The sequence below is a fragment of the Cornus florida genome, unplaced genomic scaffold (assembly GCF_030987335.1).
Source record: "Cornus florida cultivar Cherokee Brave unplaced genomic scaffold, ASM3098733v1 CherokeeBrave_3.0.0_Hap2_Chr03, whole genome shotgun sequence".
Taxonomy (NCBI): Eukaryota; Viridiplantae; Streptophyta; class Magnoliopsida; order Cornales; family Cornaceae; genus Cornus; species Cornus florida.
This window is the reverse complement of record NW_026775573.1, coordinates 46,118,946-46,132,222: the sequence shown is the minus strand read 5'-3', so window position 1 is coordinate 46,132,222 and position 13,277 is coordinate 46,118,946. Positions and strand designations below refer to the sequence as shown.

At 38.2% G+C, this 13,277-nt stretch overlaps 1 pseudogene; it reads right to left on the bottom strand.

Moving 5' to 3' along the window:
* Positions 1-11,757: 11,757 nt before the first annotated feature.
* On the bottom strand, positions 11,758-11,856 carry LOC132302042 (small nucleolar RNA R71; annotated as a pseudogene).
* Positions 11,857-13,277: the final 1,421 nt, after the last annotated feature.

The window sequence follows — 13,277 nt, the reverse complement described above, 5'->3', positions numbered from 1 at the left end:
TTCTGCAGGCATTTGAACTCTCAGAAGTCTTTTCTCGTCAAAGGCCTCCTTTACTCATGTACTATCTGGAACACCATTACACCATACAGTGAGTTTACGGCTAGATTCAACCTGTTCATCCTGCGTGTGACGAGGAAGATTATCCGAAGCTACCACCTCGGACCTTACCCTATGGTCTTGCAGAACTTCGGTAGGCCGAACTTCACTAAGCCGAACCCCATTGACCCGAGGCTCGTTTTGGTTGGGAGGAGGCGCAACCCCATCAATTGGTGGTGGCCAAACTTCATTAAGCCGAACCCCATTGACCTAAGGCTTGTTTTGGTTGGGAGGAGGCGCAGCCTTGTCAACTGGTGGTGGCTGAGGTGTCAACTGAGCCATAGCCATTTGAAGGGTGTCGTTTTGCTGTTGAAGCAATGCAATCTGGGCTACACTGGCATCATTCGCCTGACGAAGCGCTTCGAATTGGTGCAAGAACTCTTCTCGCATCTTTTGCATCAATTCCATCTGTTGATCTACCGCCGTTGATTCTCCGTTCGACATTCCAGATCATGGAAACAAAAACAATTTGTAACAAAAACTGGGAGTATCTTTCTATACGTTTCCCACAGACGGTGCCAAAGTGTAGGTGTAAAATTTCTCTCTATTGAAACAAATAAAAATAAAAATACAACTCATTCAGAACAAGCAAAAATAAAACTCAGAATATATATATAATGCTTGATGATTTTATTGGAGGTCTAAGCCTCTATTTATAAGAAATAAGGTGGTGGAATTATGGTAGGATTCGCATGGCTTGTCCTCTAATTCATTCCATATATGACTTTCTTTACAATTATAATCCTTTCCTTTTTACAATTCTTTCCATGCAGAATTTTCTTTCCACAGAACTTGCTCTTTTGTGATTCCTTGGCCTAGCAAGACTGGTCTTCCCTTAACCAAGATTAGGCTGAATGTGGGCTGGCCTAGATGAATCAGCTAATGGGCTTAGAGTTCACCCTCGGTGTTCCGGGCTGTTGACGTTCGGGCTTGGAAGGTGGGTCGGATGGCTTGGGTCTGTGATCTATGTGGGAGCCAAGACTTTGTCTGGGCTTGTTCTGGACTGGGTTGCTCCAATTTGAGCTTAGCACCGATTGGGCCCTTGCTACACTTAAAGTAATTTTGTAGTGTGGTGATGTGGACAATTCTTACTAGAAGGGGGATTTTTTCCCTCCACATATACTATGTTTTTGTTTAAATCAAGATCTTGAAGATTATTATGTTAGCATAAATGGATATTCCTAATTTGACAACATTGTATTAGTGTATTTTCATTCACATTGTGAACTTGTTATTACTAATGCCATTATAGTTGAAGACTTAGGGCATGGATTGTATGGTTTCTAAACTTGGTTGTGCATGGAAAGTGGTTAAGTGTATTGTATACTTATGCATGCGTTGTGGCGTTATTTATTGATTTTAGATTCTTGGGACATCGCTGTTGTGACATGGCTAGAGTACGGCTCTAGTGCTGGAGGTACGAGTTCTTCCCAATATAGTGTGCACTAGGGTAGTTACTGGTGAGCTAGTAACCAAAAATAGCTAATTTCATTTGGTTGATAACCAGTGTGATGTCCAAGTATAGTCCTTCTATTTGATTTCACTTTTTATTTCAACTTGATAATGTTAAGTAGTTGTAACTTGTTGTTAGCATTGGAGATTCTAATATTGTTTAAGTTCTTTGTCTATTATGGATTGTGTTTATAATGTTTCAAAGATAGCTTTAGGATGATCCCTTAGCTTCAATTTGAACTTATACGTTAGGGGGCATGATCCATGTATATTCATTTATATTACATTTGCAAAACCATTAAAACTTTAGGTTATATGCATACGCATTTCCTACAAAGTAATTTCAATTACTTACCTATGTTGATTATTGTTTTTCAAGCAAGGAGGTACCTTTTTTGGATGCACAACACCCTTAGCTCGGCTTGTTTTTCATTTGGACATCTTTTATATTTTTTAGCATGTAAGTGTTAGCATGTTGTGTTTATCTTTTGAGTTTGACAATGTGCAATATAATTAGAAGCATGTTTTGCTTCCTTTTGTGTGTGTAATATGTACCCAAGCACTCTCTTTTGTGTCAACTTATCATGTATGTAATGCGACCAAGGGCCAAGCACTTTTAATGTATGTGAATTATGTCATTTTGTATCAAGTATTTATCTTTTTGGCATATCATGCACTTGGGGGCATTTTCGTCTTTTCCCTTACCTTATTTTTTTATCAGATTGACCTTAGAGGTCTTAAGGATCTACCTTGGGCAAGGGGAAGTATGGTGTTATATGTTGGATTTTCATCTTTTTGAAGTTTGGTTATGGTTACTATTCATCAATTTTTTTTCGACAACCGAACCGACCATTCCGAGATTTCTCGGGGTCATTTGGGTATATTTGAGCATCGCATATCCAATTCAGACCTTAGAAAACCTTCTTGAAGGTCTACTTCCATTTCTAGGGCAGCATCTCAGCATTTGGTTGACCGGGCACCCGTTTCTGCGACCGGGCGCAGCTATAGTGTGAAGACCGAGTCTTCCTTTTTCTTTTTCAGTTTTTTAGCATTTTTTATTTATTTGATTTATTCTTTTTTCACTTTGCCTTAGGGTTTTGTTGCTCCCGAGGTAGGCTTCTGTGCTCGGAACTGATTTCTAATACCACGTGCAATGCATTATCTTATCTTTTACTACCCGTGTAAATCTCTATTTCATTGAAAAGTATGCTCATTTATTTTTATTTTCTAGGGGTATGGATGTATAGTTTCTACAAAAAAAATTTATTTTTCTGGGTTGTTTATGTAATTAGTTTTAGAGATATTTTTGTCTTAAGGACCTTTTTGCAAATAATTTTTTGAGATATTTAGAGGAAGGACCTCTTTATAATTTTTGAAAAGTGAGATAAGTGTCCCCTTTGCCATGGACCATTTGTTGACTTTTGGTTGGGGACACTTGGAAGCCTAAGATGGTGACAAGTGTAAGGCCTAGATTTAGCCTTATGAGGAGGCCTAGGATCATGACAAATGGAGGGGTGTGATGTGTGAGTGTGAAAGAGAGGTATTGTTGGTATAGTATATATGACTAACCATGTGTTTTACTCAGTGGAATATCTAGACTTTTGCTTATCTTCTCCAACCTCTCACCTAAAGCTACAATTGGAGACTTGTAAACCTTGCCATGAAAGCTTGATTTCAAGCCTCTTCCTTTCATCTTTTGGTCTAGCACTTGGGAGACAAAAGATCCTCCACACCTTCCTCCACTACACCTTGCTTGCTTTTCCTTTTTGCTTCCACTTCTTTAGGATTCCAAATATACAATTCTCTAGTGAGGTATGGGGTGTCTTATTTTGATACCCTTAGTGTTTTTATGTGCTATTTGGAGTTAATATACATTGCGTACATGTTATTTACATTCTATGGTTGTATATAGATGTATATTGCATAAAATTACCTTAGGCTTTATATTGTTTAAGGCTTATGTATGACTCTTATCTTATATTGATATTATTTCAATTGGTGATGATTTGAAATCTAGAGATTTTACTAGTGTGATTATAGAAATTCTATATTATTCTTGCCAATGATTTGATTGTGTAGTTGATACTACATTGTTGTTTAAATCATGGATTTGAAACTCATTGTATACTAACATAAATGGATTTCATATGAACATTATAGCACTAACTTGATTTGATTCAGATTGTGACTTGTCAATATAAATGCTATTATAGTTAAGGACTTAGGACATGGATTGTATGGATTCAAAATTTAGTTATGCACGGAACGTGGTTAAGTGCATTATATACTTAGTATACGTTGTGAATAAATTATTGATTTTGGATCCTTGGGACGTCGTTGTTGTGACATGGTTAGAGTACGGCTCTAGTGCAGAAGGTATGAGATCTCCCTAATTTAGTGCGCACTTAAGAAGGTTACCCATAGGCTAGTAACCTAAAAGTAACTATTGTCATTGGTTTTATTCTGGCGCGATGTCCAAATATATTCCTAATGTTTGATTTCACATTTAGTTTCCAAGTTGATAATACTTAGTCATTGTAACTTATTGTTTATATTGGTTATTCCAATGTTATTTATATCCTTCTTTAGTGTGGATTATGTACAAAATGTTCCAAGGTAGCTTTAGGATGATCCCTTAGTTCCACTTAGAACTTAGACGTTAGGGGGTATGATCCACATGTATTCATTTATATTAGACTTGCAAATCCATCAAAACTTTAGGTTATACGCATATGCATTTCCTACAAGTAATTCAAATTACTCACCCTAGTTGATTTTGTATGTTTCAGGTAAAGAGTTTCTCTTTTTGGATGACCATTTCTCTTAGTTGGTTTTGGATTTAGTGTCATGGATACTTTTGTTTTGGATGCATGCAAAGTGTTTAGCATGCTCTTTTTGTATATTTTTACAACCATGGGTGTATGGTTTACACTTTTGGACTTGATATGTAATGAGGCCTTAAAGCCACTTGTATCTCATTTCTCTATGTATATTATGTTTGTTGGCATCTTCACACACTTGTACACCTTTAACTTTACATGTTGGACCAACGCATGATGGTAAAATAAGACTTATTGGTTCCTTTTCATTTTCTGGTGCATCAGCAGAGTTTTTGCTGATTTTCGAGCAATTTCGATCGATCGACACATCATTTCGGATAACTAGTTGCATTTGGGATTTCAATTAAACAGTTATTTTCTAATTCTAATAGCCAAGGGCTTGTTTGGGTCACAACCGGTCGACCGGTTCCCTATTTTAAGTGACCAGAATGTATTGTTCATGTGATGTTCTTTTGGGTTCATTTTGGCAGACCGAAATGCTAATTCGGTCGGCCGAAATGCTGTTGTTTGCAAACCTTGTTTGGTTTGTTGTCTTAGCTTGTTCAAGCCAATTGTATTCTTCCATTTTACATTTTTGACCTTGTATGAGCTATCTTATGGCGAATATGATCTAGTTTGACCTAGTCCATATTTCTCGTTGTGTCAATTGTGCCATAAGGTACCATTTGACCTTTTGTCTTAGTTTCCACACTTTGATCCATTTTTGGGTCAGTTATTCGGGTTACTCGCTGACGCACTAGGATTCGGTGCCGTCATAAGTGGTATTAGAGCTCGAGGTTCAAAAACCATGAGACAACGGTGTTAATGCAAAAATCCTCGTGACTCGGAATGACAGCGTTTACCTATAAAAGAAAAGGACGTCATCTCGAATGGCACCGGTGGGGTGCAAGGCGAGGACCCTCCGACGATCAAGTTAGTACTTGTAATCGTATCACATAATAATTATGTATATTTTCTTTAGGGTTTTTTCTTGTACCTTCTTTAACGGCTTGGTGCCCTATTTATGGCTGTCGATTGGAATCAAATTGGTTCTGTTGATGTCGAAGGTTGAAGTCTCCCTTATCATCCGCTTGTGCGAGATCAGAGGAAATCCATTTGTTGCCCAATTTATCAGGGATATGATTTACTCCTTTGACTCCCTCAAATTATGCCAAGGTTATCTTTACCCTGTTGAACCACGTCATCTTTCATTATCTTTGATAATGAAATATTATCATTCTTATCCAATTAAAATATCATCATTCGAAAGTCGAAGAGGTCTGGCGGCTGGTCAACACTTAGTTGCCTCTGTCGTTAGGTCAAGGTAGGTTAGGTTTATTTTTCCTTATCAGTTGCCCCCCATTCCCAAGCTTGCTCGTCTAGCTTTGGGAACATGAAATTTTTTTTTTTTTCTTAGCCCTGGGCACTGTTCCCTCGGGAAGAGTGCCCGCGGGTACTGTTCATGTGAACAGTAATTTTATTTTATTTTATTTTTTTCCCTGGGTAATATTCCCTTAGGTACCTTTCCCTTGGGTACTCTTCCCTTGGATACTGTTCCCTTGGGTACCATTCCTTTAGGTACTCTTCCCTTGGGTACCGTTCCCTTGGATAATCTTCCCTTGGGTACTATTCCCTTGGGTACTGTTCCCTTGGGTAATCTTCCCTTGGGTACTATTCCTTTGGGTAATATTCCTCTAGGTACTCTTCCCTTGGGTAATGTTTCCTTGGGTAATCTTCCCTTGGGTAATTTTCCCCTGGGTACTCTTCCCTTGGGTACTCTTCCCTTGGATAATGTTCCCTTGGATAATTTTTCCCTTGGGTAATCTTCCCTTGGGTACTATTCCCAATGATAGAATTAACACAGATACCAAAGAAAGGTTTTGTTTTGGAATGGCATGGATTCAAACCCATGATTAATGACTCTTAGTGATGTAAAACTAGATTTTTCTTTTGAAAATCCAATATACTAGTTGTAAACTTTATGGGTTTCAATCAGCCCATCCCTTTAGTAAGGGAATAAATTTTATGAGCTTCACTCAGCTCATCACACCTTTAATAAGAGAATTAAATTTTACGAGCTTCACTCAACTCGTCCCTTTAGTAAGGGAAATAGGTTTTACGAGCTTCACTCAGCTGATCCCTTTAGTAAGGGAATTATGTTTTACGAGCTTTACTAAGCTCATCCCTTTAGTAAGGGAATTATATTTTACGAGCTTCACTCAGCTTATCCCATTAGTAAGGGAATTAGGTTTTTTGTTAGCTTTTTGTAAAGCATTAATTACCACATAGGTATAACAAGTGAGGGAGCTACCCTCCACTTAAAATAATAAATTACCGATCAATAAACATCGTCCCTTTAAAAATGAAGTTCTCAGGAACTTGTGAGGAGGATCATTTTTTGACCTGACCTTTGTCGGTTAAATCCTAATCTCTGATGACCATACTTTTGTCAATTAGGGCCTGGTCTTGGTCTCGGATGACCAGCGTTGGGGTGACCAGGCACTGATCTTGGATGACCAAGCCTTTATAGACTTTGGGCAATCAATTCTTATTCTTAGTTGACAAGGCCTTGGTTTCGGATAACCAAGCCTTGATTTATGATAACCAAAGGTTGTACCCTTATGATTTAACTTTTGGTGTTGGAACTATTTTCTCTTTCTAGATTCGTATTTAGATCTGTTTGACCATTGATGTCTCGACCCTTTAATAAGGGAAGTAGTCGTTCTTACTCCTTTAGTAAGGAGTTTGTAATATGTCCAAGCTTCACTCAGCATGCCTTGTTGATAAGGGAAGTAATAATTTCAAGCTTTACTCAGCCCGCCCTTTTAATAAAGGGTTATTTTTACGACTCGCCCCTTTAATAAGGGGATGTTTTGCCCAAGCTTTATATGCTTTCCCTTTAATAAGGGAGTTAAAGTTTTTCACTTTCGTGGACTTATCTTTTATGCTTACCTTGCTTTGTGGCTATGGTGGTAGTGACTCGTCAAATTTGAAGTGCATGTGACTAAGCTTAGTTCCTGGTAGAAAAGACCATCATTGGTGCTTGATGGTTAAAAACCTCATGCGACCACCTTGGACACGGTGGATTCATTGATTGTAGAAACTTCTCTAGACTTAGAGTCCTTCCTGGTGTGTAGAGACTTACCAGGTTATGGTTTCGGAGGATCGGGCATCAGTCTTAGACGACTAGTGCCCCTTAGGGGTCGCTAATGGAGAGAGACTAGAAACCCGACTAGCTCGATGTACCAAGGTTGGTACATCAATTTTCTAAACCTTGTCATCACATGTAGATTGATGATTAATATTGTATGATCCACTATTTTGCCCCCGATATAGACGTTTATACAGTGGACGGTGTGTCTGGTGCTGCAACAATTTATAGTTGTCTGAAAATATTAGATTTTGTTAGAAATGATTACTGAAAATTAACCTGCAATGGATTATCAATCCAAAACTCGACATAATCTGAAGTCGATATGCAATTCCTATAAGGGAAAAGAGGTGACGATTGTCGTCTGGTAGGTAAAGGCTTGGTGTCCAGCGATTGGCTTGATGCCTCGTGGATGGGGGCGTGGTACCCAATGGCTGATAAATGATGATTTGGTGGCCAGTACCTTATTGGGTCCAATGATCACCCTTAACTTAGGAACCTCCTTAGGAATACAGACCTCATTGGATATGGGATCTTGAGGGACATTAGACCTCTTTGGACCTGAAGGCCTCGATACATTCTTGGGTGTAGAAGGCCACCCTGATTACACGAACGGACGGAGTAATGAGACTCTGTTGCTAGAGACATCCTCAATGGTAGAGGCTTTACTAATAGGTAGAAACCCCCTTGTTGGTAATGATCTTCTTGATGGGTGGAGACCTACTCATTTATGTAGGCGCAGAAAGACTAGGCCTTAGTCTTCAACGATCAGGCCTTGGTAGTTGGCTGCTGCCAGATATGAGATAGAGTTTGGTCTTAGATGACTAAACCTCAGTAGTGAGGGGACCAAGCATCGCTAGATAGAAAACACCACATTAGACTGCCTAGGTCGACATGCTAAATTTTTATTATTGTCATCGTACACTGAGTGGCATCACGTAACCCACTATTTTGCCCCTAATATGATGGACAGGTAATCATGATGTAGAAACCCGTCCTTATATAAGAACATGGAAACCCATTGTCAACTGATGACTTTGGGATGGTTTCTATGATCGAAAACTTTCGTCTTGTCATCCGAGCCAAGTCACGTCAGGATTATTATTTCTCCAAAGAACTAATCATTCCCACAGACGGCGCCAACTGTTGATGCAAAAAATCCTCGCCACTCGGAACGACGTCATTTACCTGCAAAACAAAAGGACGTCTAATGAGCATTTAAAAATGTGCATTTAAACCCCTTAAGCTTAGACATTCTAGGACCTTTATCTATCTTACTTTCCCATTTTAGACTAATTTCGTGTTATTATCCTTTTTGGGTGCTTATCCCAAAATAAGCTAATTCAGCCAAATAAGAGCTTAAAAGAAGCTAACTTAAGCTGGATGAAAAAAATGAGCAAAGTGTGGAAATCAGCATATTAGATCGATCTCAAGAATACTTCGATAGATCGAAAGTTCATCGATCTAGACTCTCCAAGATGGATCCAAGCTCTTTTGTCCTTATCCAAAGATCCCACAAAGTTCGATCGATCCAACAATTCTCAGATCGATCGAAAAGATTCCATCTTTTCCTGTTGTACCACCCCACCTACCACTTTTGTCTCTTTCCCCAAAATATCTCAGATATGTCCTTATCCAAAAAATCGCCACCATGGGAGGATCGATCCAGCCAAAGTTTAATAGATCTCAGCCAAGTTTGATCGATCTCAGTATAGGTTCGATCGATCAAACCCTCTCAAGTACGAATTAAATCATTTTCCAACTCATTAAAAGTTGTCTCATGGTGCAATCATTGCTGGAGCCCTTGTGTACGAGCCTAGACCATTGGGTGTGACATTTGAGCTAACTATACAAGGATTATGAGCCACATATACACATATGCTTTTAGAAGTTGATAAATACAATTTTTTATTATTCTTAGAGAGAAAGAAAAGAAAAGAGAAGGCTAGAGACACATTCTTGGGAGGTCTTCCGTATAACTCAAGAAGAAGAACATTTCTACCATGGAGAAAGCCCTTGAGGGTTGGAGGACACCATCCATGAGTGGCTAGACATCCTCTTGGGGCTAGAGTTAGCCCTAAGCATGCTTTCTTTACCTTGATTTATGTATTTTTTAGGGGATTTGTGTTGTAATACATGTTTTGACATCTTTATATACATAGATCTTGTTTAGTCAATGATTTGTGTGGTTTAATTCTTCCAATTGATTATTTCATTCTATCCATATATCTATGTATGCTAGAATAGATATTCATGTGTTTATCTCTATCGTTTGTGTTGTTGATGCATGTCTATGTGTGTTGATGCTATCGATCTAGAGATTGTTAAGACACAGTCCTTAATATAATGCTCTTGTGGCTTATTTGATGGTTCATACTCATTTCTTGATGGGTTGTGCCTCTCCTTTTGTTTAATTAGTTTAATTTTCATGTCATTAGGTTAGATGTAGTGTAGTTACCTTAGTTGTCAAATGGGAGGACAATCCATGTTTGTTGTTTGATATTTCATACTTATGAATGCAAGTAGTATATTTCTCTAATTAAGTGATGTGTTTGGATTGTGAGCTTAAAAAAGGATTAATGGCTTAGTTTGATATATTGTGCTATTCATTGTGTTGTTTAGACAATATGTACTTAATTGGTCATCCATGCTTATTGAAACAACCACACACACTCACTATTGTTGCAACATATGTTTTCCCCCTCATTAATTGTGAATTGAGTGTATAGAAAGGTGATGCTTAGTGGTGATCTCTAAGTCCCAAGACCTCTCTCTCTTATTTTCTCTATCCTCTAATTACTTGTTTTATATTGTGCTTGTTTAATCTTAATTGTAGTTTAATCAACCAAACAATCTACCTTTGATCACTCAACCTACTAACCCTAAGTATTGTTTCCATTACTAGCAGCCCTCCAATCCCTTGGGACGATCCCTACTCACCCTTGCTACGTTAGTAGTAGTGGCTTTTATAAATTTAAACTTAACCCAAAAGGCTTTTCTTGAACCATGCATTCACTACATTATTTTGGCGTATAGGAACGGCCACCGTCAAATTTTAGCGCCGTTGCCGCGGATCGAATTGGCAATGCCGTGTTTTGGAAACATTTAGGAATTAGTACTCTTTTGATTGTGTCTTTACTTTATTTTTATTTTTGGTTACTTATTATGTTTGTTCTTATTTGGCTAGGTTAATTGAGTGAAGGAAGTTGAGCAAAGGAGAATTCAAAGCAAGGAGCTAAGCTAAGCACAGAAAGGACTAAAAATCTAAAAAAATGCAAAGCATAGCAAAGCTTGGAAGTTGAAAATGAATTAAAGTTGCTTAAGGACCCTTTGTTAGATCTTTCTAACTCAAGCTCTAGTTAAATCGTCGGCCCGCGTGGAGGCTATTTACTTTTCCTTGCATGTTGTTCAAGCATGGGAGTATGGGATCATTGTATGTAGATATTTGTTGATTGATTTGTTGTAGGGGCAAAGTGTTTGTTACTTGCTGATTTGTTTATTATTTGTCTTTGCTAGTGCATGCATGGTCGTAGATCATTAAATCCTACTCTTGTCCCTCTTAATTTTCATCTTGAGTCGGTTATTCATAATCCTAGGGGAAGAGGTAGTTCTCATCACACCATTTCACCAATGGAGAATTTGAATGACGACCATGTGGAGGACCTTGGTCAAATAGACCAACAAGGCATCCTCCACCCTAATGTGCATCATTAAAACACCCAAGTACCATTAGGCATGCCTAGACCATTCATTCCACCACAACAACAATGCCAAATTCCATTGGGAATGCCTCAACCAATCTTTGTTCCACAACCTCCTATGGTTCAAGCTAACCACGGTGTTCGAGTAGCACCACCGGTTGTAAATCCCCCTCTTGCTTTAAGAGACCACTATGTGCCTAATGAATATAATACACCTACTTGCATTCAATTACCCCTATTTAGAGCACATCACTATGAAATCAAACCATAAACTATTCAAAATGCTTCCTAATTGTCATGGACTTCCAAATGAAGAGCCTTATAAGCATTTCGATGAGTCTCTTGAAGTGTGTTCCACCGTGAAATACACAGACATACCAGAAGAAGTTTTAAGACTAAAAATTTTTCCTTTCACCCTTAAAGACAAGCCAAAATATTGGTTCAACAATCTTTGGCCTTTTTCGATAACCTCTTAGGCGGAAATGCAACAAGAGTTCTTGAAAAAGTACTATCCGATTTCTAAGACCAATGCCATGAGAACTTCAATTAGAGAATTTTCTCAAGGGGATGGGGAAATGTCTCATGAGGCATGGGAAAAATTCAATGACTTGCTTAGGAAGTGCACACATCATGACATACCTAAGTGGCAATTAGTTCAATATTTCTTCGAAAGTTTACCGGATAATCACAAGGGTATGGTTGATGCATCTATGGATAATTCTTATCTTGATAAGTATGAAAATGATGTGTGGCAATTTTATGAAAGTATGAGTGAGAATTCAATGCATAGGTCTTATCTTCTAAAAATGGTAGAAACCTAGGTGGAAGGAAGAATGTCGGCTTATATCAAGTTGACAACTCCAATGACATAGCCGCCGAGATAAAATCCTTATCTCAAAGGTTTGATCAACCAAAATTTGATGAATCAAGTATCTTCCTCCCCTACTCATATTCATCATTGTGCATCTAATGAATCTTACATCACTTGTTCAAGTGTCTTACATTCTAATTCCAATTGTCCCCATGGACATGTGCAAAGTGAGCTCCATGAGCAAGTCAATGCTACATTTGTTAATCAAAGTAATAATCCCTATGGCACTCATTACATTCAAGTTGGAGGAACCATTCGAACTTTTCTTGGAAAAGCCAAGGGGAAAGCTTAAACCCTCCCTAAGGTGGTTTTCAAGGAAAGTATGTTCCGCCTCCAATGCAAAGCCAAGGTTCCCAAGGTTTTCAATCATCATCATTTCAATCACATGGAAACCAATTCTTTAATTCTTATTTTCCTAATCAACCATCGTATTCTCAATGAAATTCTAGGAGTCCCACTTTTGAAGAAAAAGTTTTGACTGCTTTAGGCACTCTAGAGGCGAACACTCAATTGCTTCATTCTCATTCTCAATCTATTGCTAAGCTAGAAACCCAAGTAGGGCAAATAGCTAGTACCTTAAATGCTAAAGAGAATGGGAAAATGCCGTTGAATGCACCACCAAAGTAACAATGTGTTGTGGAGACTCATTCCTCATCGGAAGGTCCCACAATTGAGCATGTCAATACGGTGACAACCTTGAGAAGTGGGAAGATTGTGGACAACCAAGTAGGTGTGTCCAATGAAGAGAGTGAACTGGTGCAACCAAAAGTTGACACCCGTCACGTTTTTCATCATATTCCTCCTTCATTGAATATGCATGATCATTCAAATGAGAAACTGTTAGAAACTGATTTGAAAAGTGAGTCCAAAATTGATTTGAAGGATGAATTTAACAAAGTTTTGAAAAAGGATTTTAAAAATTCTTGTGTTGATGATGTTTCAAACAAAAGTTTTGAAAAAGTTTTTGAGCCAAGAGCTCCATTTCCGGATGCCTTAAAAGGATCCATTTATCTTGATAAACAAAAGACCAAGACCAATGAAATCATTGAAATGTTTAGGCAAGTGAAGATTAATCTTCCACTTTTAGATGCAATTAAGCAAATTCCGGCTTATGCCAAGTTCTTGAAAGATCTTTGCACCCAAAAGAGGAAGAACAAGAGCCAAGCACCTAGGAAAATGGTCTTGAC